Consider the following 26,023-nt stretch of genomic DNA (forward strand, 5'->3'; position numbering starts at 1 on the left):
CAGCGGCTCCAGTATCTGTGTCGTATACACTGGGTACTTACGGTTACACGCGATGTCGCGCGAATCTGCCTGCTACCGTTTCACAAAGTAGAGACTCTGTACCGCCAGAGACCAAGGAAAGAAGGCAGAAAGTTAACCTCGATGCATAGTGCTCGGAGATTAGATTAGATGATTAGATTAATTATTCATTCCATAGACCCATAAAAGAGGGAATCCTCCTGGGTGTGGAACATATCAGATAAACACATTACAAAAATGTAATTAGAAAAACTTGAGTTTCATTGATTGTAATGATCCTCAGTCAATAAGCAATAAAATTATGTACATGAATTAAATTTAAACTTCTAATATTTACAGGTTTAATACTTACATCTGCTTTCATCAAATCCATCATTCAGACATTTTCTACATTCTTGGCTATTACGACCAAGTATTGTCAAAATTAATGTAATTTATTCATTTCAGTGATCTTCAGTCACGAACAGTCAGATTATGTACAAGATTTAAAGTTAAACTTCCACTATTTATAGACTTAAGACTTACATCTGCTTTCCATACGTCCATCATTCACACAGTAGGTAGTTACTTGGCTGTTACAACCAAGTGCTGTCAAAACTTAAAGTATAATAAATTTTCATTAAAATGGTCAACTACACTCATGGCTGGAATAGAAGGAGTTGGCCACCAAAAATTCTGTTAAATTATGTTTAAATTGTGCCTTTTCTGAAACTAAACCCTTAATGGTTGCTGGTAACTTATTCAAAATATGCGTTGCTGAATACTGGACTCCTTTCTGGGCAAGAGTAAGTGATTTTAAATCTTTATGTATATTGTTCTAAATCCTGGTATTGACACTGTGTACTAAGCAGTTAGTTGGAAAAAGAGATGTATTATTTACAACAAACTTCATTAAGGAATAAATATACTGAGAAGCTGTGGTTAATATGCCCAATTCTTTGAATAGGTTTCGACGTGATGTTCCTGGATTTACACTACTCATTACTCTTATTATACGCTTCTGTACTCCAAAATTTTTTTCTCTGTTTATACCAAATGACATAATTGAGTGAAAATAAGCAAAATATGCCAGTTTTTTATATTTATGACTCCTATGTCTGACATCATTCGCATTGCAAACACAGACTTGTTTAGGCCCTTTAGCAGTTCGTTAGTATGTTGCTCCCAACTGAATTTATTATCAAGTTGTAATCCCAAGAATTTTACACTCTCAACTTCTTCTATTTCCATGTCATCATATTTTATATGCCATCATATTTTGTACACACACCAGAAGGAAATCTCTTGGAAGCTCTGAACTGCATATAGTGGGTCTATTCAAAGTTTAATGACAGCGAATTGGCTATGAACCACTTATTAATGTCAGTAAAAATTTGATTAGCTGCCCTTTCTAAATTTATGTTTGATTTACTATATATTGCATTGTTCGTATCATCTGCAAATAAGACAAACTTGGCATCTGGTAATGTAACAGATGACAGGTCATTAATATACACAAGAAACGGTAGTGGACCTAGTATGGAACCTTGGGGAAAGCCACATGTAATTTCTTCCCACTCAGATGATGTCTGATTGCCTCCTGCTGAAGTGTTACGTAGTGACACCCTCTGCTTTCCATTACTGAAACCACTTTGCAGCACTACCAGTGACGCCATATTATTTTAATTTACTTAAAAGAACGCTGTGATTCACACAGTCAGACGCCTTTGACAGGTCACAGAATATGCCAGTTGCCTCTAATTTGTTGTACAATGAATTAAGGACGTGCGCCCAAACTACTTATTGTAAAATGAGTCCAAATGAGAGAGATATGGTGATTGCAAAGAGAAAGTCATGGATAACAGACAGTGACAAATCTACAACTGTTTGGTTTGGAAGGCAAAATAGAATTTTCTCTGAAGCTAAGGTTATAAAAGTTTTTGACCTCAATGTCAAATATTTTAAATATTCTGAAGTTGCGAGTGGCTCAAAACCGGTTAACGTGGATGGAATGGATGGTAAAGTATCGTTTAAAGTAGTGTTTAAAAACCTTTTGCAGTTCATTGTATGGAGAAGATGTCTCAAATCTTATATTTATCTGAAAAAAGTTATACGTAATACAGAGAAGACGCAGCACTGGGAGGTCGGCGTGCGATTCCCTATCCAGACTCAACATAAAAGTTTATGTAGAAAAATCATTTCGGATGGATTTAGAAAGGAAACGAGGTAGTTCTCGTCGTTTACAAGTCATATTGTTGTCAAGTGACAATAGCTTATAATGCGACAGTGAGATGCATTAAACCGCGTGCGTGTATCTATTAACTACGCAGTGGACAACCGTAACTGGTCCTGTCAAGTTCACGCAGCTCAGCTTCCCAAAGGAGTACGCAAACGATGAATACGTCAATATGCTTTTGGTGCTGAGTGCATTAGGATCCTTACCTATTGCAGGACAATTTGAATACGTCGCTGAATCCTACTTTTCTTTGATATACTTTACCTGATGAATTAGAAAATATACCACTTGCTATTCGGCGACAGCTATATTTCACCACCACACTTTGGAATGAATGTGCGTAACTGTTTAAATCAAGCGCTTCCAGGGAATAAAGTGCTTCCATGGATATGGATTGCTCGTGGAGGTCCAACGTTCTACGTTCCAAGACCTTGATCCACTAGATGTTTATTTGTGGGGACACTTAAAGGAACAAGTTTATAGTAGTCTAGCCACGGATGTACATGACGTAACAGTCACTGTGCATACCGCTTCGGCAATGGTGGGTGCAGATGTATTGCGTTGGGTCCAGCAAAGTACGATTCAGAGAGGGGCGACGTGTTCGCTAGTACATGGTGGTCTCTTTTAACGTACCGGCCTTGTGGAGATAATCCAGGACGTCAAACCTGCAGAATGGCAGTACTGTGCACAGCATAATGTGCAATTTCGTTTGGCTCATCTGTTGTGTTTTTGTACCTCGCTAGATACAGACGATGTTAATTCCATACAATTTCGTTTTCTAATGGCTTTGTTTGTGCCATGGATGGAACAAAGTGGTCGTTTATGTCTGTAAGTAGTTTCTGTCATGTCATATTGTTTAAATGAAGGGAGCAATTACAGAATGAAATACACAAGATACTTCGTTTTGGAGGTGTAAATTGTATACAATTTGATGCTTTAAGTGAAAAAAGTAAGTTAGACACAAACGAGACTCGAACATTGGCGAATCTGCACATCAATTCCCCACGGCATTGCCTCTGCTCACTGAGCTAAAGAGACATCTCTGGCATAATTCTGAGTTTATGCTACCTGTTTTCTGCCACGCTGCAGGCAGTGTTGCCAGAGCCTTGTTTTTTTAAACTGCATTTCTGTTAAACCAATTGGCGGGACTAGGTTTTGCTACACACACTCACGTCTTCGATTGGGACAAGGAATAGGATGCTAACCGTATTTCAAAACCGTCAGAAGCTAATGATAAAATTACTGTTTACTTACTACCGGATTTGACCTTCTGATGGTCTTCAGCTATCACGTACAGCAATGGAGATAATACTGAGAAACATGTACTATTTTGCCATCAGTGCATTGCTGTGTGGTGAACAGGGTCATGAAAACTGACGTTACGCAAAGTCACATACCCACACAAAATTATTCAAAATAATGCACGAGGCAGCATTCTTATTCTGGCGTCATAAAAACTAAAATCTATTCTGTCTCACTGAAATAAAGGTATCAATTAGAAATTAATAGAACTAACAGATAAAGTTTTTCAGTAGTGTTCATCGCAATAAAAATTAAATTACGATATATGTTTACGCGTTTCTCTCGTTTAACAAGCATCTTCGGATCGCCCTTACTAAAGAAGCGGAACCTATGTACACTGTTTGCCATGACGCTTTCGTAAATCCCAATCACGCTTACCGCGGAATCTGCACCTAAGTACATTGTCGGCAGCAGCATCATTACTGAGTGTGAAGCGTCAATAATAAAAAGATGTGGTCGAGATTGCACTTAGATACAGATTCCGTAGTATGCGTGATCCTTATTTACGCTTATTAAAGAAGGCAAACAGTGTATTTACGTACTGTTTCTTCACTAAGCATGATCCAAGTTATGCTTAGTGACGATGGTGTTGCGGCCAACACTATGCACAGAAGCTGATTCTTTAGTTAGCATGATCTGGAGATGGTTATTTACCAACCCATACTGGTAATCAGCAAATTATAAATTGTTGCGTTCAATATTGGCAAAAATGGTTCAAATGGCTCTGAGCACTATGCGACGTAACTTCTGAGGTCATCAGTCCCCTAGAACTTAGAACAAATTAAACCTAACTAACCTAAGCACATCACACACATCCATGCCCGAGGCAGGATTCGAACCTGCGACCGTAGCGGTCGCTCGGTTCCAGACTGTAGCGCCCAGAACCGCACGGCCACTCCGGCCGGCTGCGTTCAATGCTATTAAAGGATTGTAACAAATAATGGATCACTATACCTCCTTCAGGTGACAACGTCATGTTATAAAAAGAATTGACAGTCTTCATACATGTAAACGGAATACTGCAACACGATATATTTGTACAATGGTCCCTGCCATGTATAGTAAACACATTACATGGCCAATAGTAAACTCTTGTTAACTACGTTGTACAGTCAGCAGTAAACCGTGTTATTAGATTTGAATAATCTACTATGGACTATCTTCATGAATGGCCAACGTCCTTGCCGCTGAGGTAACGCCGGTTCCCGTCAGATTGCCGAAGTTAAGCGCTGTCTGGCTGGGTTAGCACTTGGATGGTTGACCATCCGGTCTGCCGAGCGCTGTTGGCACACGGGGTGCACTCAGCCCTTGTGAGGCAAACTGAGGAGCTACTTGATTGAGAAGTAGCGGCTCCGGTCTCGTAAACTTACATACGGCCGGGAGAGCGGTGTGCTGGCCACATGCCCTTCCGTATCCGCATCCAGTGACGCCTGTGGGAGGAGGATGACGCGGCAGCCGGCCGGCACCGTTGGGCCTTAATGGCCTCCTCGGGCGGAGTTTAGTTTAGTTTTATTTTCATGAATAATCATGAATCTGGTTTCGACCCGGAGTTTACACCAAGATATGGAGTAAGACCCGCGATAACACAATGTGACTCCGTTATAAGTACAGTACTTCGAAGATGACAGAAACTTTCGCAATCGCAACGAACGCATTAGATCCGAAGTACTGTAATTCAGCATAATTTAGATTTGAATACTGTTTGCTAACCATAAATGATGGACATTCAGCGTTTATCAAGCCGTGCCCTATACACCTGAGCAGTGCACGACAAATGTACTTTTCATTTGTGACCCACAGTGAGTGAAAAAGTTATTAATCTACGAGCTGGTGTTGTGGAGGAAATGATGTCTGGTGATGCAGCGTTACCTGTGGTGCTGGAAGTCGTACGGAAGACTAATAGCAAGAACACTGTCTAATGAAGTACTGTTGCTCCTGAAGAGAATGTAGTACCTAAGGGGCAGTCAAATAAAAAGGAATCAGTGGGAAAAAAGTAAGTGAACTGTCGATTATTTCAAAAGTAATAGCTATAACGAGTAATACTTATATCTCATTGTGAGACAAGACGGTCAGTACCTTCATGGAAAAGTATCTGAGGTTGCTCACTGAACCATGAATGTGGCCATGTGTGCAACCCTTCGTCCGAGGCATATCACGGTCACGAGTGTCTTTCTTCAGGACTCCAAAAATATGGAAATTGCGTGGGAGAGATCGACTCTGTACCGAGGATGTGTAAGAGATTCACGACAGCGTTGTCACAGCACCCTTGGCAAAATGTTGGCGAAGATGTTACCTTACTTCTTTCATCTGTCTATCTTCATTTAACTGCCCCTTTATAATTGAATGGAGCACGCTTTCATGAAGCAATTTTAAGTACACACATGGGTAGGTGGGGGGGACATCGTCGGAATCATTAGACAAAATCAAGTGTAGAAATATCAAATTTCATGAATGCCAAAAGTAATGTAAATGTAAAATAATGATCTAAAAAAGTGATTACAGCATGAGTTACCCTTCATGATCAATTAAAAAATACGAGTTCTAACTTTCTGAACATCCTAGAAGTACATCATTACACAAAAAGTCAGAAACATTACAGTATATAGTTACAGATCGTGATTTTACCACTGAGAAAAAATGATTGTCACTTCACTGGAGGCCACAGATGTTTGAACTAGTATCGGATAATGGTTACCACAAGTTCAGTGAAATTATATGGCTTATAGCAATTCCAAAGAAAAATTTGACACGATCAATGACCTAAGATTTGCACATCTTGAAGCAGATGTACGCTTCAGCAACTTAAATAAATTTGATAATGCACTTAGCAAGCTGTTACTTCACCAAATCTTTCGTAGTAGCAATATGGATGCGCCCATCTCGAACACATGAGACAAGCGTCTAAGGACGGCGACTGTAGCAGCGAACGGAGCAGGATCCAGAATCAGAAGCCATGTCGTAGGGAATCCTACTTTGGCGGCCTGTGCCCTGATTGGCTGTCCCTGGTCAGAGCCCTGCGAGCGATCAAGATGTCTCTCTCGAAACCTTGCACAGATACACAACGCTGGTAGACGCAGTTCTATTGCATCTGGCAACGAGTGACCTATTCGTGGCGCTGGGTGACAGGTGATGGGAAGCACTAGTCACACAAAACTGGCCGTGGATCAACGTATGAACAGGTAATTCTCTCACTTTATACTTTGTATCTCAATTTCAGTGATCCAAGGCTGTTCCTATTTGTTGCAACGATCCGTTACCATATAGACTGTTTTGAATAATTTTATTACTTTGGACATAAAATCCTTATTTGGATCTGCGACCATGTTTGGCTCCATTATACCTGATACAAAGAACTAACGCTAATACATGGAACATACTTATACAAAATAACAATGTTTACAGTGATATTGTGGTGACGCGTAATAGGAATTGCATACCTCACGGATACAATGAAAATAGTCAAAATTCTATCTCTTGCACATCATAAGAGGCCGAACTGGCTCTCGCCGTGCGGCAGCTTCAGAGTAAACGTATTCGATCACCAGGTTGCTGTACGATCTAATATGACCTTACACATGATCTTAATGTGGGACGTTTATTCTGCTCCACTAACATTATAAATGCTGCGTAACACATTACATGATGAAACACACAAATGCTTTACAGTAAACGTTACTGTGCATCAAAAAAATGTGTAATGTGTAGCATCAAATAACGTTGTATTTACAGTACGGTTTAAAAAATGGCCACATTGCAGTTGACACATGTACAGAAGAAACTTATATCTACAAATATGTTATTTATTATTGATTATATGATAGCGAATAATACATAAAAACAGTAGTGACTGTAACGACGGTTGTAACAGTTATGACAGTAAACAGTATTGACAGTAAGTAAACGCAGTATCAAACTCCACAGTTAAATGTTCTTTTATGAAATTTATCTCTAGTAACTACAGACTAACAATCTTAACTGAAATTTACAACTGTATACGCTTGACGTAAAAATATATGCAGTATCTGTACATCCGCCGAAGCATTCGACGAGATAAAAAGGTCTACTGTTATATAGTACAATGTCCATGAGAGGTGCGTAATTACACGAATGGCAATCCACAACAAATCCTGAGTGACATACACATCCAGTATTACACTGATATGCAAATAAAACACATACTGGAGAAAGAGTAGCTCTAGAAGACAATAGAGGCAGCAGTATCACCTAACACCTCGTCAATTACCAAACTAATGGTGGCGCATTGTCAGGTGTCTCCGTTGTACAATAGCAAGAACCCAATACCACAAGGAAGCAGTTATAACGTGCTACTTTTATAGCATTGTGAACTTTGTAGTGATGTGTTTTTTCTGCACATGCCTCATTTTTTTAAAGTTTGTAAATGTGGCATCCTCTGATTCAAGCTAGACATGTTTTGACGCTCTATGAGATGTATCGTAAAGTAATAATGTGTTTTATAGTGCAACAACTTTCTCTGCAATTATAACATTTATGAACCCGAATAAACGTTTCACATCAAAATTATATGGAAGATCATATTTCACTACAGTCACCTCGTGCCTATACGTTTACTTTGTAATGCATAGCGCGATGAGACCCAGTTTGGCCTCAGCGGTCAGTAAGTTCTTCAACTTTGACTAGATTCTGCCTATGCATCAAGTATGAAATTTATCTTATGTGTCAATTAATCTAAATATTATACGCTACTATAAACGTCTATTTCCATTCTTTGCACCGTAAATCTCATGAGGAAGTAAAAGCGTAATTCGTTTTAGCGAGAAATTAAAATAATTAAGATAACAAGACACGAATACGTTATTGTATATTTTTATGAGAGAATTTGATTTCCGTTAAAAGCAATACCTATAGGCCTTGTGAAATGATTGCTACTCTGTCTTTTACGATCTTCTTTCTTCAACTTTTCAACCAGGGCGTGCTAAAAAAGTAACACCTCAGAATTTTTTACGTAAATACTCTTAAATGCTTTAAACAAAACGAACGTCATTAACATCCTACATCTTCATTCTTCATGTCTACATATTTGCAGCCCTCTGTCGCTAGAACGCTCCTGATTGTAGCGTGTAACATGGCGGTGTGTAACGTAATTGCGTCGGTGCGAGAGCAATAGTGCTCCGTAGCTGAGTTTCGAATTCAAACAGTTCGCCACACATAGAACATCTCCTCCTCCGCCATGAAAATGCCAGACTACAGACGAATGGTGCAACATCTGCAACAATCCGATGCCTCTGGTTCGCTGTCATCGATCATCCTCCAACATTCCGACGTCGCCCCGTTAGATTTTCATCTGTTTCCAAAACTTAAACAACTTTGACAACTTCACTTTGATAGCGATGAAGAGATGCAGGCAGAGGTGCGCTTGCGGCTCCGTCAACAAAGTCAAACTTTCTACAGTGACGTTATCCACAAAATGGGCGCTAGTTCGGAGAAATGTGTTCGTCGCCAGGGTAACTATCTCGAGAAATAAATACGTAGACGTGAAGAATAAAGACATAGAACGTTAATGACATTTGCTTTATTTAAAAAGCTTTACGAAATTTCAAATAAAAAATTCGGAGACGTCACTTTTTAGCATGCCCTTAGACTTCCTAGATATATTAATACAGCGCTGATGACCTCGATGTTCAGCGTCAATAAGATCCAGTACCCTAATACAATCTAAGACAAACGAAACAACGCACCCTGTGGAACTGAACGAATGACACGGAAATCAGCAGATGCGATGTACATGCACAGACAAACCAATGATTGCAATTTCTGAAAAAGTGGATGATTTACTCAAAGTAAGAGCTTCACATGCTGAGCAAGTCACTAAGGCTTTTGTCTACCTCTGGTCCTTACACACTTATTCGGCTTGGCATTGACTGATAGAGTTATTGGATGCCTTTATGAAGGACATCATGGCAAATTCTGTCGAATTGGTGAGTTACATCGTCACAACCCGAGCTGGTTGGAAGGCCTTGCTTACGCGAGAGTTGGAACTTGAACAGTAGCAAAAACCGATACAAAAGAGTTACATGTTTTCACCTATTACTGTCCTTCAAAGTAGTCACCAGCGTTGAGTAGAATCCGTTGTCAGCGATGTGGAAGGCGTAGTTTACCGTTAGCAGAGACTGTTCTGTGGAACAGTTCTAAAGCGAACGCCACGAAGTGGTTCCTTCACCTTCAGAATCAAAGCAAAGTCACAAGGACGTAAGTCCGGGGAGTATGGTGGATGGTACAGTACTTCCCAGTCCCATCTACTGAACAGAGCAGCAATAGCTTGCTCTGCTGCATTGTAGTGCAAAATTATGGGTAGGTTGCGCAGAAAGTGTCGCCGCTTCTTTTGCAAAGCTGGTCGCAGGTTATGCTCCCAAAACGAACGGTAATATTGTGATTGACGGTCAGCCGTCAAGGAACATAATGCGTTAGGATAACACCATCACAGTCGTACACGACATAACTTTCACCATCATGAGGTTCTGACGCTTTTTCGACTTTCGCGGCGACCCAGAATGACGCCATTCGTTGAATTGGCGTTTCAGTTTTGGCTCGTACGATATGGCCCATGACTCATACAGTGCTATAAAGCCTCTCCTTCTCACTCATAGCGCTCCAAGTGCGTCTGAGCAGCGTCGTAACGCATCCATTTCTGCATTTCCTTTAAGTCACACGGAACCCATCGTGATGCAATTTTTCTCATGTCCAGGCGTTCCTTCAGGATGCGAAACACAATCGTATGGCGTCGCTCACTGTCCACTAACACGGGAACAGCATGCACTTCTTCTTCAGAGACACTAGGACGACCTGCCCGATGCATGTCTGCCACAGTTTGCCAACCTTCGTTTAGGCTTTTACCCAATGTGCCACTGTTCTGTACGGCAATGCCGATTCCCCGCTCGCCTCTTGAGACCTTGATGACACTCTCGTGCTGTAGGACCTCTGGCACATTCAATCGTGATCCAACTCCGTTGTTCCTGTTTCGAAAACTTCGTGACACCGTTACATTAGACTGCTCGCTCACATGTGACTGTGATTCCCTCGATAGTGCGCAAAGCGGTGACGTGGGACGGGCGAGTCCATTTGCTCGGAGGTAAGGTAAGTATGTCAACAACGTGTGCTATCAGCGACAATAGTAGATTCCATTGCATAGTGTCTCCACAGTAGTGTTGCCACTATTGAAGTTCCCATCTACGTAGTTCTCCAAACGTTTCGGAGAGATCTGGCGACTTTGCTGGTGAAAGTTAGATTTGGCAAGCACGAAGACAAGCAGTAGAAACTATCACAGTGTACGAGTGGCCGTTATTTAGCCTGTGTGTATGCTCAGGATGGTTTCCCACGAAGGGAAGCATAATGAGATGTAGAATATCGTAGACGTACTGCTTTGCTGTAAGTGTGCTGCGGATGACGACAAAGGGATCCTGCTATGAAAAGAAATGGATCCCAGACCATCAGTCTTGGCTGTAGGGCCATATGAAGGGTGTCAGCCTGGTTGGTATACGGTATGGGTTCCTCCAGCTACATATAGGACTTGAAATCCCATTTGACTGGAATAGAATTGTCTTCAGTGACGAGTCACGTTTCAAACAGAGCCCCAATGACTAGCAAGGACGTCTGGAAACGCTCCGGACACCGGTGGTATGCCAACCAGACTGTCGCCCGCCATATGGCCCGATAGCCAAGACTGATGGTCTGGAGTGCTATTGCTTTTCTCAGCAGAACCCTTTCGGTTGTCACCCAGGGTAACCCTACAGCACAGCCATACGTCGACGATATTCTACGCCTCTTTGTGGCAAGCCACTCCGGGCTCACATGTCAGCAATGTAACGAACGGTGGCACACGGCAAGAGTTTCTATGGCATGCCTTTGTCCCTGCTAAACCCTGCCTTGGCCAGAAAGGTCACCGCATCTCTCCACAACAGAAAGACTTCCGAGTGTTATCGGCAGGACCCTGCTCCGGATATTGGCAATGTAATCTGCCAACTGGACAGGAATTGGCATATCCTCTAGAATATATCCACAACTCTTATCAGTAAAGCCGGTCAGAATAAATGCTTGCACGACAGCTGGATGTGGGCTACGCGTTACTGACTTGCTGAATCTGTGAAGCTCTTTTCCTTCAATAAATGATCCAGTTGGTCCGAAATTGTAATCATTTGTTCTGTACATGAACATCAAAATTATTGACTTCCGACCCACTCGGATAATTCGTTCGTGGTGTGTCATGACCTCTTTCTCAGAAAGTATAACGACTGTTCAAGAGAACCATCGCCAAAGAGACAACAGTCAGACGTCAGAAACAGCGAGAGGAGGAGACTGACAGAGAGAGAGAGAGAGAGAGAGAGAGAGAGAGAGAGAGAGGAGGAGAAGAAGAAGAACAAATGCGGACAAAATGTGCAGCGGCCAATCATGTGCCAAGTTCGCACTATTACTCTCCAGGGGCAGACAGCTGGCTGAGGGCGCACTACGATATTTTACAGAAAGCAGATGATGCGGCTGAATTGGGCCAGCCAGCAGCCACCAGCCTGCTGCAGTGCCCGGGCTGTGGTGGTGGGCAGGTCTGCCGCGTGAGATGTGTGCCGTGCCGTGCCGTACAGTGCTGCGCTGTGCCGCCCAAGTGGGCGCAAATTGCGGTGCACTAACTAGGCAGCAGGCGGGGGGGGGGGGGGGGAGGGAGGAGGGAGAGGGGGGGGGAGGCCCCACTTGTCGCGTCACAGCTCACAAGAGGCACACGGTGCCTCTCTGTTCCTAGGGAAGGCTCGGGACACCGTACTAACGTATTCGGTACAACGTACATTACAGTCACTCGATCATAAGCACCAACTTCGCATACGAGTATATGAGACTGACTCAATGAATTTTTGTTAATAGATAAATCATATGAGTATTGCAGTTCAAAAGGGGCAGGTCATCAAAAGATGCCAATAATTCGGAAAGCAATAAATCGAGGTTTTAGCCTGTCAGCCACGTTATGAAATCTGTAAATTGAGCTAGCAGTAAGAGAAACCAATTAAAAATTCTGAAGTGGAATTAAGATTCCAGAGAAAATAGTCGAAAACTGTAGAGTTCGCAGACAACTTTTTTCTTTTTTTTTAAATTCTGGCAGAGATGACAAAGGCCTTCGAACATTGTTGCTGTGATCTTCAGTCCTAAGACCGGTTTGATGCAGTTCTCCATGTAACTCTATCCTGTTGAAGCCTCTTCATCTTCGAGTAACTACTGCTACTTACATCTTCTAAATCTGCTTACTGTATTCGTAATGTCATGAAAATATGTTATAAAATAAATACCAAACAAAGTGAAGGAATGTAGCGGAATAAAATCAAGAGATGCCGAGGGAATTCAATACGTATACAGGGTGAAGAAAAATTCACGCATTCGTACTTCGCAGCGCGATTCCTCACCTAATGGCAACACAAAGTCTCTCTTACAACATTTCGTCCTGCGCCTATTTCCGGCTGTAAATGGGCGTTAAATATTGCCAACCTGTCAACAATGCAAGAACGTGTGCGGTAACTATCTCTGTCAGGCCATAACGATGGCGCTGTCAAGTTCATACAGTAAATAGCAAATGGTTCAAATGGCTCTTATCACAATGGGATTTAACATCTGAGGTCGTCAGACCCCTAGAACTTAGAACTACTTAAACCTAACATCACACACACCCATGCCCGAGGCAGGATTCGAAATTGCGACCAGAGCAACAGAGTAGTAAACAGCGTCTTGGGTTAAAATGCACAAGGTAGAGGGTTCGATTCTGGATCGCGGTATGTTTGTTTTTATTTGCGAAAAGTAGTGTGCGTGGTACGCTGTGTGGCGTCTTAAATGTCATACAGCGATTACAGTGGGTCTTCTACAAACATTTTCTGTTAAGTACTACGAACACAAAAATAGAAATACAATCGTTTTCATTGGTCATCTTTTAAAGAAATCTTTTATACGTCGTGGATAAGAATTGTTTCGCACCACTACATCTACTAGATTGCAACTCGTTTTGTGTGTACCCTACCCCAATGGTCCCATCGATTAATACCAACTATTATTCTTGCCACTTTCAGGCCCATTACATTTAAGCCTTACGTCACCAGCAGGACTAACATGTTTTGCAAATAATTTCGCTGGGTTCATTGGGATAGGATACACAGATAACAGGTTTGGAATCTAGTAGATGCAGTGGTGCATAACAATTTGCGTCCACGACGTGCAAAAGGCTTAATAATTTCGCTGGGTTCATTGGGATAGGATACACAGATAGCAGGTTTGGAAGCTAGTAGATGCAGTGGTGCGTAACAATTTGCGTCCACGACGTGCAAAAGGCTTCCTTAAAAGATGACCAATGAAAACGATTGAATTCCCGTTTCGGTGTTCGTAGTACATAACTGAAAATGTTTTGTAGGAGACCCACAGTAATCGCCGTATGACGATTAAGAAACCAGATAGCGCACCAAGCAGACAACTTTTTGCAAGTAAAAACAAATACGCGGCGATCCAGAATCGGACCTTTGGCCTCCTGCATGCTAAATAAAAACGCTATCTACTGCACCAACTGGACAACACGATCGTTACAGCCTGACTGTCAGTTGCCGTACACGTGATTACAGTGACACCAGACTGCCAATCTTTAACGTCCATTTACTACCCGAAATGTATACAGGACAAAATTTTGTGACAGCCATTTATGTATTCCTAGCACGTGAGAAATCGCGCTGCAAACTCAGAGTGCGCGAATTTTTCTTCACACTTTACATGAGGTACAAAGGACTCAAAGACCATCTAAAATATAAAATGACTGAAGTAAGTTAATTTTTTCTGAAAAAAGGCTGTCCTCGAAAATAAATTTAAAATTAGCAAATATTTATCGTGAGTGTTTGTCAAGGTTTTAGCCTTATACGCAAGTGAGGAAGAGCAGATTAGTATTTAACGTCCCTGGACAATGAGGCCTTAGGAGACGGAGCACAAGCTCGGATTAGGGAGGGACGGGGAAGGAAACCGGCCATGCATTTTCAAAGTAACCACCCCAGCATTTGGCTGAAGCGATTTTAGGGGAATCACGGAAAATTTAAATCAGGATGGCCGGACACGGGTTTGACCCGTCGTCCTCCCGAATGCGAGTCCAGAGGGCTAACCAAAGGGCCACTCCGTTCGTTTTTTGCGGAAACATATTTTTAATGGCATATTATTCAGAAAGAAAGATAAGACAACAGAGGTTTGGAAGGTGTGCTGTCCAGACGAACCTGTGATCACTTTAATGGATTGTATCCATGAGAGTTATAAGCATCGTGGAAGTAAAAAGAGTATAGACAAAATAATTAATCAGTATAGTTTAGTAATATGGCTAGGAGAATACATGAGCGAATAAAGCTCTGCGACTGATGACAAAAGCTAAAGCGGCCAACCAAAAGAGTAGGGTCCCAGGCAACCTATATTGCCCAATTATGTGTTAGAGTTAGTTGCTTTTGATTTATCTGGTCCATTACCAAGAAGAACAAGAAATTAATGTTACATTTTAGTAGCAGTGGATGTGTTCTCTGAACTTATCAGATTGTATCTCTTGAGAATAGCCACTGGAAAAGCAGTAATTGATAAGATAATCAAGGCCTATTTTATAGAAGTAGGCAAGTGTAAAAGACATTTTAACGGATAACGGATCTCAGTTTATCTCCAAGAAATGAAAAGCAGTATGCAATATCAGGGACTAGAGTTTAAATATATAGCAGCTTACCATGCGGCAAGTAATCCAGCCGGACATTGTATGAGAGAAGTAGACAGGTTTTACCGAACATTCTGTGATGATAAACACAGTACTTGAGGAAAATATGTTCTCTGATATGAAGAATGTATTAAACAGTTTAGATCATGAGATTACTGGATTTACACCGAAATTATGAAGGAAATGAGAGAGCCAAATATCACTGAGGAGAATATTTTATTTCCAATTAGGAAGGACATCGATGTTGATGAAAAGAAGAAGTGGGTCAGAGAGCATTTAGGAATGCAAATGGTTAAACGTAAGAACAGGCTTGACGGATAGAGCACATTGACCAAAATACAAATAGCGACCTGGTTTTGATGAAATCACATGAACAATCTAAAGAAAATACTTCTGAGATTTCCCAATTTTTCCACATGTTTAAAGGACCGCAATGCATATTAATTGAACATATTATCTGATATTTCCAAAATCAAGAAAAAAGTATGGAGTGATGAATACTGTGGACCTTAAATTGTATAAGAAAAGAGAAAAAGAGTGCTGCTTGTATTATTTGAGGTTGGTTGTTCATCGGATTGCTATTTACACAAATAATTGTTTAGTTTGTAACTTTCTTTAATCCTTACCAAAAGAAAAGCGTAACTTCCCATCGTCCGGAGAGGAGATGATGCGGAATTCAATGTATACACTTCCTTTACGCCTTAGCTACCCAGAAGCGCTAGGTACTATTGTTCAGTGTAAGAATGATACAAAATTTTAGTAATGAAGTATTATTGTGTCAAATAGGTTATTGATCTAAATTGGCAAGTGACATTTGTGTAGCAATTAGTGTATACAAATGTTAGATGAAATATTTTTATTATTAATAATGAGTTTAAAATCAGAACACTGCACAAACAATTACTCAAGCACATGGAGTAACAATTATACACTGATCCATAGCATTCCATGTCGAGTTGTTGTTGGACAATCTGTGATGAAGTGAAGTGGCATGTGTAATGACACAAGTATACGTCACACAGTGTAGGAAATTTTCCATACCATTCTGTAGAAGTTAGTTTGTTATTCTCTGTCATAACTTTAAAAAATACGATCAGTAGGAGTGCATTTGTAAAAACCTGTATATCGCAAGCAGTGAGACGATACAGCATTTAGGGTGCATGTGCCATCCAACACCAACAATGTAAAGTGAGGCAGCTCGCCACTGTAAAGTGCTGCCACCAGCCTGCGAAGTACGTAGCCAATAATCTGCAACTGTGTTTTAAATGTATATATAAGAATAAACTATGTTTTTCGTATTACTCTCTATATATTGTTAAGTACATCTTAGTTGTAAAAGTGTTATGAACCTTTGTAATTCAAACTGTAATGAATCTTGGCTTTTGGATTAAGTTAAAATCTAAAGGGAATTTTCCGCGGAAGTGTAAGACATGAGAAAAATTTCGACAGAAAGTTCGAGAACAGTTTTCTGTTATTTGGAAGGGTTGTGAAATAGCGTGTGGTGAGATGCCTATTATGTATTGTATTGTGTGGTGATTAAAATGAGCAGAATTATTGTTAAACGTCCTGGGGTGGACAGGAAATTATGCTACCCATAATTCTATACTATTAATCAGCTATTTGTCAATCAAGCAGAAGTGGCAATGTTATTTCGAGGCCTAGTGCTAAGTCGATGTTTGATGTGAAGGAGGCAGATACTACGTTGCAGCAATACCCTCTGTACTGGCCAAATATTACGATGGGAATTACGACTCTTGGAAGCCACTGTGTTAAAGCTGCTAAACCATCAATCGGTAGCAAAAATCTCGTCAGAAGCTGCAGTACGTTGCTCGACACCACAATAGGGCTGAAGTATTTATTTCTTTGGTGAAGTTCAGGATATTCTTTTTTTCATAGTGACGAACATACTGTAAAGGTTATGATTCGTCGACCTCTTGTAAAAGTTAAATTATACAAATTAAGTGTTTAAAAGCAACAAGCTTTATCACACTGTTGTTATTCCAGTAGATATTTAGTTCACCAGTAGATTTTTGTATGTCCTACTGTGATATTTAATCAGCATTTTCAGATCATAAGCTGTTTATACATAGACTTATATAAAGTGCTAAAAATTGTTATTGGCACATTAAGCAAAGCATCAAATTGTGTACAAAGTACCAGCGATTTTATTACATTGACAAGCATAATAAAAGCAGTTGCGGAAGATGATAACAAAAGAAGTTGTGCACAATTTCATTACGACAAAAAAGATTACTGCTGTAGTGTTGAGAAAATACGTTTTTACTGATTCATGGCGTGTGACTAACTAAATTTATGTTTCAAAAAAGTGCATGAAAGTGTTTTTGTTAAGTTGCATTGAAGTACTATCAGTTCAAAAGTTCTTCACGTTGAAAATTGCCAGCAAACACCAGTTCATTTTCAGTCAGTGGTCAATTTTGTGTAAAGATAATGTTAAGGAAAGTGGTTTATTAGTTACAAAAAATACAAATAACACCATCACAGGAGAACGCATCTTCAGTGCTTAGGAGGGTATTTCACTCAACATTTCAGTCTTATTTTACATAAAAGTGTCTTACGTTTAAAATCGATTTATGCTGCACCGATGAAAGTGTCTTTTGCTGTGGTAACGAAAGTAATACGTGTGTAGGGTCCATATTGTCCGTATGCAGGGTATGTCGCAATTTCAAAGTGGTTATGAATAATATTGTGCTCTCTCCTCACCCTTGTTTGCTTGGCAAGTTACTATATCGATTTCAGTTATTCAAAATTAACGATTGGGTGGTAAGAGCTTAGCTCTGCAGTGCTTAGAGCTATTAGAGAAACCACGACTGAGGTCTTACTGCATGCGAATGTCTGCCTATAATAATTACGAATTCGATCTCCAATCACTGTCATTTTTAGGCGGAATCTGATCTATATAAGGATAGAACTGGGTGAGGCATCGCACGCTGAACAGCTCTTTTTATCTTTGGGAAGATGACAACCGATTGCTAAGTTTTATCTTTGGTACAGATATCTCTATTTTTCACGTGTCTAACTCCAGCCAAGCTACTTTTCCTGCAGTATATGTCTCCTCTCAGACGTCCCAGTCGCCAAAACTCAACGGAGGGGTAACACTTATAAAGATGTCCAGCACAGTTCTGGACGAAACGTTAGAAACAGAAGAGTTTCATGGATCACGACCTTATACCCCGAAAGAATTACCAGCAGCACTGCCATCCGATCGTGAAAGCCTTCATTCTATCGTTTGTAGCAAGTGTTACTCGTGGAAACTATTCAATGGATCAGACTAACTGACACTGCTCATTGGTCTAATACACATACTGAGTATTCCATTGCATATATGCTTTTCGCCGTGGATGGGTTTTATTTTAACTTTGACTACTGTAACACCATGCACTATCCTAGCGCACCTTCAGTGATGTTCTGCCTTTTCTATTGGAAATTCCTTATTGGGTTTGAGAGTTGCCCATTTATTTTTAAAGGTGTTGCTACCGCGCGACGTCCCTCTTTGCCCAGCTTCACTTGCTGCGAGGGCTGAAGCTGACAGAGCTCCCGCCTCTATTTCACTTGACAAGGACTCGCTGCTATTGTCTGTACCCCTGTCCTGGCTCCCGTTCCACGACGGCGAGGAGCTATGTGCCAGCCACTGAAAGCAATTGCTTCCTTTAAGGCACACGAGGAGTGTCGGTATTTATACTGAATTCAGTACATTTTCTCTTGAGGAGAAGGATGCGGAGGTGGATACGAGATGGGAGAGGGCTGTGCGACTACTGGGTGAACGTTGTCCTGTAGGTATGTCTCCTTATGCATACTGTTTTGTACGCCCTTCCCATGTGTGGAGAGAGTGGCTATCTGAACCCTATGTACACATATTATGTTTTAGTTAGGACTTCAAATCTCCTTTGGATTATTAGGAACTGAACACTTGCTCAGTTATGGAACGACGAGCATAAATTAATCAACTGTTCTCTGCGCCTGCAGAAAAAAAACCTTAATCCAGCAATTTCTTACTGATTTGAATCTATTGTTTTTGAGCGTTGCTCTGCCTCCTATGTACCACATACACTCACTGGAGATAATATTAATGTCTCCACTAAAACGGTACACGGTCGTTTTGGAGTGTTATAGACAGAATAGAACTGGCAAAAGGCGCTCATGTTATGCACCACCGATGACGGCACTGAAGCGGAGTCTACATGCTACTCTGCTACACTGAATCAGCGCAGCAAGAGTGATCGGCGTCAGGTCTTAACGAAATAGCAGAAACGAATTCTACAAATTTTCTGCAGAGCACTGCAAAGGGAACAGCATGGAGCAGATTTCTGCCGGCAGGTACCGTCGAAAAAGCTTACAATAACTCATCAAGATGCACGTCTTCAATAGATCAAAAGACACAGATACATATCAACAGCTAACTGGTGGAGCGTAGTGAGCTAGAATGACTCACGACTTTCCCTCTTCAAGAGATGCAAGGCGTATCGTTGTTGGTGGAGAAAGTTTTCTGATGTCTTGGAAGTGTTTTGGTACCAAGGCTTGGGCACTCTCGTCAGGTTAGCGTGAGAGAAACCAAGCTGTTTATTTCAGTGTTGACGGTGAACAAGTAGTGCATTTTCTTCTGCATTTTCATTATGAGTATGCTATGGAAACCCCTGTATTCCAAAGAGACGAAATCGGTGTTCTTAGATTTGTACACATACTATCCTGGTTTGTAGAATGCTCAAACACCATATCTTACACAGTGAATCATCCGACCTTAATAACCTGGAATTGCCTATAACTATTTGAAACAACGGTTTTAACATACTAACAACCTCAGTATAGAGCAGTTCCACTCATCCAGTCATCACTGAGGGGCTTCAATTGAACATGGGCCGTCGTCCTCTAGAACTGAGGCTATTATGAGGGCTAGAGCCGGTGTTACATGTCATTACAGTTGAAATTTTCTTATAACATTCTTAGCGTAAGCGAGTTCCTATTTAATGATCCATTGGCTGTTACTTTACTTGCATTATCTGTGTGGTTTGGAATCTATGTCTATTGCAAACAATGAACCGAAACGGAAGTTAATCTGACTGCGTGATTTCCAAGAAAGTGTACTGAGTCACCTAGTAAAGAAAACCAGATTCTACATAAGTTCTCCCGAAAAATCGTAACACTCTGCTACATATATCTTTACTTTTCTGACATGAAATTTGACAAAACCTTAACTTACTTCCCGTCGTATAAAAGAAGTCCCTTAAAATCTGAAATGTAATTTTCTTCTTTTTCTCTTTTGGCTTACGTGTGGCAATGAACAATGCTCGAGAACTACACTCTGGAAACAGCTGTTCCTATTGTAAGCTACTAAAAAGGCCCGCCCAATTTGCTACAGATGAACTCCGTGTGCAATGCTCCACGTAATGTTCTGCATTTTAAACTGAAATTCTGAAAATTTACGTAGTGAGTGAGGATGTATTATTCCTTTCGACACGTCGAAATTAAACACATAACCAGTTTGTAGTTGCCATACACTTGTTTACTACAAACACATGCTGTTAATGAAACCTACAGTAATAACGATTATAATAAAAGGCACTTGCCCTACAGAACCAGCATCAGGACTCAGATCAGAATATTAATGCATTTAAGTTCTATAGACACAGATCTTTCAAAATTTACTCAACCAACTTTCACTAATTAGAGCAATGTTTATAAAACCGCCATTAATCAAATTTAACTGACGTAACTGAATCCTTCATGACTGACTTTCACACAACTCATATCCAATCCAAAAACTGCTTCCAACAACTAAGACATCTTAAGCTGCAGTAACAAATTAAAAGTATTATTAGATTAATACACTTCTCTTTAATATTACTCACAGGTACGAGGTTTACATACATTTCATGGCCAGGATATAATAATAGCATATTAAATAGTCTTAAAATGGGGCCGTTTCAATTTTACGATGAAAATTAGTAATGGACGCGAGCAGACCGAAAGGTTCTACCAGGTACAGGAGATTCACGGGCAAGAAGATGAAGTGGAACTATACTCATCTTTGGGCTATAATTAAGCTTCTAACAAACCACAACGCTCCACCGGAAAGACGGGATTGCAGGACACTAACAACGTAACCAAAGACACCGATCCCGCTCCTTAAATTTCTCTCTTCCACCGTGATACCCCGATCGGAGTTTGCTCGCGTTGACCACTGCCAATTGTTTGAAACATAAACACATCAGCGGCAGACAACATTCTGGCGAATCAGATACACAAAAAATATCTGCCCAACTCGGTATAAATAAACCTGTGATTAAACACGGCTCAAATGAACCGAAGCAGAACTAACCTACGTGACCACTTGCCTAGTAACGGCTCTTAAAATTTGATTACCCAATTCTCTAGAAGAAACAAACAGAATAATAACATAAAAAAGGGAAACAGGAAAAATTATTTCGGCCCGCTCTTGAACGTCCGGCACAGGCTTACGCTCTTCTTGGCGTGACCTCTAGCTACGCATTAAGCACGGCTTCATGTCTATTTGTTGTGCGTAGCTAGCACTCACTTAAATACCAATTTGGCCAGGCCAAATACAGTAAGAAGTAACTGAAACAATCAAAATAGTTTTCAGTGCCGGCGGCTATTCAGTTAACATGAACAGAACCCACCAAGGAACAATTCAACGACTCCAGTTCATTCACATTGAGTAACATGTAACAGACGCGAAAGAAACTTGTCCTTCAGATCTCAAGGAAATCCCAATCACCGTCGGTAGCGGATCTGCATTCAAACGGCTAAACACGCCGCAGTAGCTGCGCACGCTCCTCCGTCGTACCGACTCGGCCACTCGCCAGTGCCACACGCCACTGCCGCTCACACAGCTGATACCCGAACGCAAGCCGCTGCAGAGCGCGCGCGCGCAGTTAAATAGCCATCCGCCAAAGATGCGAAGAAGACAAGCAGGCATCGAAAATCGACTCACAACGATCGGGATGACAATCCATACAGACTGATGCCAGCAGCGCACCAGCTCAAATGACAAAGAGTAGGAAATGAATGATGAAATGGTAAATTACATTAATGCAGATCCCTTCAAAAGGTTTATTGACAAATTTAGAAAAGTGACTATACAAAAGTATTCTTCGTTATATTCAGGAATTACTAAAAAAGAGGGAGACTCTAAAAATACTTCAAAGTTGTATGTTCAACAGTGTCATCTCCAAAGAATTATTACAAAATATATCCTCAAAAGCGCCAAAGAAACTCGTATCGGCATGGATATTCAGAGGCACGTAAGTGGACAGAGTACGGCGAAGTGTCTGGTACAGTTGTTAGATCGGTTACTGCAGCTACTATGTCATGTTATCAACATTTACGTGAATTTGAACGTGGTGTTATAGTCGGTGCACGAGCGATGGAGCACAGCATCCCCGAGGCAGTGATGAAGTGCGCATTTTCCCATACTACCATTCCACGAATGTATCGTGAATATCAGGAATCGGGTAAAACATCAAACCTCTGACTTCGCTGCAGCCGCAAAAAGGTCCTGCAAGAACAGGACCAACGACGACTAAAAAGAATAGTTCAGCGTGACAGAAGTGCAACGCTTCCGCAAATTGCTATAGATTTCAATGCTGGGCCATCAACAAGAGTCAGCCTGTGAACCATTCAACGAAACATTATCCATATGGGCTTTCGGCGCCGAAGGCCCACTCCTGTACCCTTGATGACTGCATGACACATAGCTTTGCGCTTCGCCCGGACCTGTCAACACCGACATTGGACTGTTGATGACTGAAAACATGTTGCCTGGTCGGATGAGTCTCGTTTCAAATTCTATCGAACAGATGGACGTGTTCGGGTATGGATAAACCTCGTGAATCCCTAGGCTCCGCATGTCAACAGGGGACTATTCAAACTGGTGGAGGACGTGTAATGGTGTAGGGCGTGCGTAGTTGGAGTGATAAGGGACCACTGATACGTCTAGATACGACTCTGACAGGTGCCACATTTGTAAGCGGCCTTTCTGATCATCTACATCCATTCATGTCCGTTGAGCATTCCTACGTACTTGGCCAATTTCAGCTGGACAATGCGATAGCCCACACGTCCAGAATTTCTACAGAGTGGCTCCAGAAATTCTCTACTGAGTTTAAAAACTTCCGCTGACCACCAATCTCCACAGATATGAGCATTATTGAGCATATCTGGGATGCCTTGCAACGTGCTGTTTAGAAGAGATGTCCATCCGGTCGTACTCTTACAGATTTATGGACAACCCTGCAGGATTCATGGTGTCAGTGCCCTCCAGAACTACTCCATACGTTAGTAGAGTCCATGGAAGGTCGTGTTGCGGCGCTTCTGCGTGTTCGGTAGGGCCCTACACGATATTAGGCTGGTGTACCAGTTTCTTTGGCTCTTCAGTGTATATGTTAACCGTAGATTACGAAAGGTTGCATTAACTGAGTTATCATTTCATGAATAGTTGCTAATATTACCTAATTAAGAAGAGGGAATATTCTGATTTGGATACCAAATGGTGTGCACGTGTGCAGGCAGTAGATCGCGCTCAATTAAAGCAAAGAAAAATAATTATTAGCTCATAATGAAGTCTTCATCAGATCAGTCAAAAAATTGTATCTCTCGCAGCAAAGATATTAAAAACCATATTATAAAATCAGTTTCCGCAATCATTGTACAGGCAAAATCTTTCTGCCTGACTTACGTCCCACCGCCACACACTCACCTGCCCATGTTAGGCAAAATTTTTCTACCTGACTCATGTAGCACTATCACCGTCAGAGGGTGGTACGGGACTACAAGTTCCACCGCCACACCTCCAAAGTGAATTGCAGTGACGCCTGACTCATGTAGTACTATCACCGTCAGAGGGTGGTACGGGACTACAAGTCCCACCCCCACACCTCCAAAGTGAATTGCAGTAATTGCAGTGACGCAGTCACTGCCCTGTGGAAAAAAAAAAAAAAAAAAAAATTGTACATTTCCGTTACGCCTATCACACCCCTCTTTTGGTCGTGATTCACTACACAACCACCCTCTGCGGAGTAGCGGCCGACGCAGGGCAGCTGCTGCAGACGCGTAGTGTAGCAGGTGACATTGGGCGCTGTCTGTGAAACAAATTAAGCGGGACTGCCGCGTGTGTACCCAAAGTATAACGGAAGCAGACAGTGAACAAATATCAGCACCCCTGGTTCAAAATGGTTTAAATGGCTCTGAGCACTATGGGACTTAACAGCTATGGTCATCAGTCCCCTAGAACTTAGAACTACTTAAACCTAACTAACCTAAGGACATCACACAACACCCAGTCATCACGAGGCAGAGAAAATCCCTGACCCCGCCGGGAGTCGAACCCGGGAACCCGGGCGTGGGAAGCGAGAACGCTACCGCACGACCACGAGCTGCGGACAGCACCCCTGGGTCTCCGGCCAGGATTTTGCAGAGTGAGGTTTGTAGATGACAAAGCTTAGTCTCGCTAACGAGGCTGTGAAAAAATATCGCTTTTGCGTGCAGATGAGACATGAAACAATTGTTTGGATAAAATTACAGAATGATATAGAAATTACGTCAATTACAAATAATCTTGAAATATAAATAATGAATAAAGATGCAACAATGGAAGCACATTCTTCAAAAATTGTAACATGTTGTAGATAGTGTGTGGTACGTTATTTTTTGTTTCCACACGAATTACCATTGATTACAAGTATATATACAAATACATATGGTACAACTAAGTTAAGTGGGATGACATTGTTTGAAGTGCACAGAGGACACAATTAGAACATCGTATATTTTCTTGGAATGTTCTGCTCACAACAAGGAAGTTCGTAGCACATCACTAAAGGATGTTGCACACTATCATCGTAGTAACTTTCGCCGAAGATTCAGTGCGAGATTGCGTACCAGACGTGCGTCACTGACATCGACAAAGAAGCTGGTATAAACATGGTCCATAGATGAGTAGGCTACGAGAAGGCTCAGAGGATGTAAAAGAAAAAAATCAGACCTGGTGTGTATCCATGAGAAAACTCAGAGCGCCAAATGACTGTCACTTATCCAGGATACACTGGTACCAAGTGGAGTAAAAAGTCTTAGATCCAGTCTGTCAAGCACCTCGTAATAATTGGTAGACATATTATTTAACCTTGCTGAGAGCAGACTCAGAGGTTGAGATAGCAGTTTCCATATCTCCGCTGACTGCTCAAAGCTCAAATGTTTATCAGTTACATAGCATGACTTATACAAACAATGACAAAAAGGCGATCTGCCAGTGCACTAAATGTTTGTGCGCAACTGTTAAAACTGTCCTAGCACTTTTGGTACAAACATAACAGCCTCTTTCTTAACAATGTGTTACTTGCCTAGAGTGTTCTTCACAGTTATGTCGAAGTGCTAGTGTCCATATGTAAAATCCCAAGTTATTGAAAGTCGGCTAAAAATAATATTGCAATACGTCGGCAAGATGTTCGCATTAAACCAAACAAAATCTTAACATACGAAGTGTATATTATATGGACAAATTATATACAACAGTGCGACAAAATACAGAAGTAGAAATGACGTAGGAAATAAAATTCATAAACTAATGTAAAACTTTTGCGTGACAATAAGTTATGACGAAATTGTTTCTTATACACAAAATGAAATGAAATGAGGGTATGGCATCGTTGGCCGGGAGGCCACATTTGGGGAAGTTCGGCCGCAAAGTGCAAGTCTTATTTCACTCGACGCCACGTTGGGCATCTCGCACACTG

The sequence above is a fragment of the Schistocerca americana genome, chromosome 2, assembly GCF_021461395.2.
Source record: "Schistocerca americana isolate TAMUIC-IGC-003095 chromosome 2, iqSchAmer2.1, whole genome shotgun sequence".
Classification (NCBI taxonomy): domain Eukaryota; kingdom Metazoa; phylum Arthropoda; class Insecta; order Orthoptera; family Acrididae; genus Schistocerca; species Schistocerca americana.